We start from the raw sequence: 3499 nt of genomic DNA on the forward strand, positions 1-3499 counted from the left end.
ATACGGTTGCTGCAGTGGTGTGCCCTGTGGCCCCCTTCACATGAAAATGAACTGAGATGAATCAAGTTCTTTGGGGAGGTGGATTGGCTGGGTGCCATGGCGTGTTGGGGGTGGGGGAACCAGGGAGCCCAGTCTCCTGCGGATGTCCACCAACAGGTCAGTGGCACACAAACTGCTCTGCGACCATATGCAGGTCAGTGGCTGTGGTGTTGGGGTCTGAGCTGAAAAACTCACCCGTAGGGAAAGCAGTGCACTGTACACCATCTCCGCCGCTGAGGCTTGCAGGTCCTCCTTGGATGCCATCCTAATCCCGAGGAGGACCAAGGGTAGCTCGTCTGCCCAATCTTGTCCGGAGAGCCTGGCCATAAGCGATGCCTTCAGGTACCTATGGAACCTCTTCTTCAAACTGTTGGACTGCAGGTGGTATACTGTAGTGAGGTGAAGCTTCACCTCCAGGAGTTTCGGCATCTGGGTCCACAGGGCGGGTGTGAACTGCACGCCCCTGTCGCTGGTGATGTGCACTGGGACTCCGAATTGGGTGAACCAGTGGTTGACCAGAGTCCTGGTGCACATCTCCACAGAGGCTTCCTTGATTGGGATAGCCTCCGGCCACCTTATGGCGCGGTCGACCATTGTGAGGAGGTAACGAGCCTCCCTTGACACCGGCAGGGATCCAATTATATCAACGTGGATGTGTTGGAACCTGCGAGCCACTGAGTCAAAGTTCTGCAAAGGAGCCTGCATGTGTCGGTGGACTTTGGAGGTCTTGCACCTGGTACAGTTCCTGGCGATCTCGGCCACCTCTCTCTTGAGCCCATGGCACACGAACCGTTCTGCGACCATATGCACCATCATCTTCACCGCTGGGTGAGCGAGGTCGTGGACTAGACTGAAAACCCTCACTCTCCAGTGCGGCGGGACTACCGGACACAGAGCAGTGTGTCTGGGCTGCTGGGCAACTGGATGCCTTCGAGTTTGAGCCCGATACGGTGGTCCACAAGCCCTGCATCTCCGCATTGTTCCTCTAGGCCTAGTGTAATCTAGGGCGGGGGTGAGAGTGTTGATTGTGGGTCATGAGAATGCATCCACCACCACGATGTCCTTTCCAGCCCTGTGTCAGATGTCAGTCGTGAACTCCGACATGTACGAGAGGTGGCGCTGTTGTCTGGTGGACCACAGATCCTTGGCCATCGCCAGTGCCTGGGTGAGGGGCTTGTGGTCCGTGAAGACTGTGAATGGCCTGCCCTCAAGGAAGTAGCGAAAGTGGCGGATGGCCAAGTACAGCGGCAGGAGCTCCCGGTCGAAGGTGCTATATTTGAGTTCTGGTGGGCGCAGCTGCTTGCTGAAAAAGGCCAGCGGGCACCAGTGTCCATCAAGCAACTGTTCCAGGACCCCCCCTCCCCCACTGCCGTAGCTGAGGCATCCATGGAGAGTGCTGTGTGCGCCTCTGGCCATGGGTGTACTAGTAGTCTCACATTGGCTAGGGCCTCCTTCATTGTGATGAAAGCCTTATTCACCTCTTCCGGCCAGGATAGAGTCTTTTCTTTGGTGGCCATCAGCGCGAACAATGGGCACGTGGTGCGAGCAGCTCCGGGGATGAAATGATGGTAAAAGTTCACCATCCCCATGAACTCCTGGAGGCCTTTTAGGGTAGGGGGGGTTTGAGGAAACATTGGACGGCCGCCACCTTCTCCGGCACTGGTGCGACCCCGGCAGCTGATATGGTGAGCCCCAAGAACTGGAGGGTCTCCTTGCTGAACTGGCATTTGGCCGCATTGACCGTAAGGCCAAAATCTGCCAGGTGAGCAAAGAGGGTGTGGAGGTGGGCCTTGTGTTCATTGCGGCTGAGACTGGCAATGAGTATATCGTCCAGGTAAATGAACACAAAGTCCAAATCCCTCCCTACCGCGTTCATGAGGTGCTGGAACATTTGGGCTGCGTTCTTTAGGCTGAAGGGCATATGCAAGAACTCGAAGAGACCGAAAGGGATGATAATGGCCATCTTACCTAAGTCATTTGGATGCACTGGGATTTGATGTTATCTCTGCACGAAGGCCACCTTGGAGAAGAACCGTGCGCCATGCACAGAATATCCGTGTGCCATGCACAGAATATCATGGCTTATAATCAGTATTCCACACATCTCTGTCACCTTGCTCAATAACATTTTGTGCAACTGACAGGACATGTTGACCAGAAGCGGTCAGCAAGGTGACATTGAGATTGAGGCAATGCCATTGGGAAACCTTAGCCTTATATCTGGGTGCCAAAGAGGTTCATGGTTGTTTCACTGCACTTGGACCAAAGAATGCCAGGGACAGCTCCTCCTGATTATTCCCTGCCGTCCTCCTTCAATTGGTGAATCACTGCACCACCTTCTTCAACAAAACTTGGAAAAATCACTGAAGTTTAGGGGGAGAATGCAGTCTGTGTGAGGGGCTTCAATGGTCATAATCACCAAGAGTGTGTTGGACGCAGCTAAGTCCTGAAGGTGATAGGTCCTGTGTAGGTTGTCAGAGAATCAATGTGAGTGATAAACCCCATTTTATCCTGACTGTTGCAGGTAAAGGATGAGATTCATAAAAGTGACTCCATAGAGTCCTCATGCCCCACTAAAGCACTGAGGACCTCCTTTGTCATGTCTCTTGGCACCAGCACCCTGCTGTGGAGCAATTAATTGGTCTTCTCGCCCCTCACCCTGTGAGTATTTAGACTGACTCAGACACCATGAGTCATTGAGGACAGGAACTAAATGCTGTACTTGCCAGATGCACCAACAAGTTAAACAAGCAAATCAGCAGAATCTAGCATCCAGTGCTTCACACATAAATGCTGGAGAAACTCATCATGTCATACCACATCTATTGAAAGCAAAAGGGCTGAGCCCCTCATCAGAAATCTGGAAAACCAGGAAGGCACCCAAATAAAAAGGTGTGGGGAAGGAGGAGAGGAGAGAAGGGAAAGGGCAAGTAGCACAAGCTAACAGGTAAGAGGTAGTAGGCAGATATGGGTGGGATGGTGGAAGAGAGAATCTGAGAAGTGCAAAGGGGAGAGGACAGGGGGCTAAAAAAGGTAGCTAACAGACAGGAGAAGAAAGGGAAAGGGGTGGGGAGCTGGAGAAAAAGAGACAGCGTCAGGGAAAAAGAGAAACTGGGGATGAGGTTGACGGAAATTCGAGAAACGATATTGATACCATCAGAATCTGCCAAGACAGAATATAAGGCGCACTCACATTCCGGTTGTTTCTCGACATGCCCGAGGAAGGGCTCAGGCTTGAAATGCCGAATGCTGTTTATTCCTATAGATGTTGTGTGACCTGCTGAGTTTCTCCTGACATTTTGTGTATTGTTGATGAACCAACAACCTCTGAGACATGACCAGTGAATATAAACAAGAAATTGGTTATCAATTAATGGTCAAGAGAATGCAACTCAAAAATAAACACACAGGAAGTAAACAGTCTCAAGCATTAGAATGTTTACTGCGATGCTCTCTCTCA

Source organism: Narcine bancroftii, chromosome 5 (assembly GCF_036971445.1).
Source record: "Narcine bancroftii isolate sNarBan1 chromosome 5, sNarBan1.hap1, whole genome shotgun sequence".
Lineage (NCBI taxonomy): Eukaryota > Metazoa > Chordata > Chondrichthyes > Torpediniformes > Narcinidae > Narcine > Narcine bancroftii.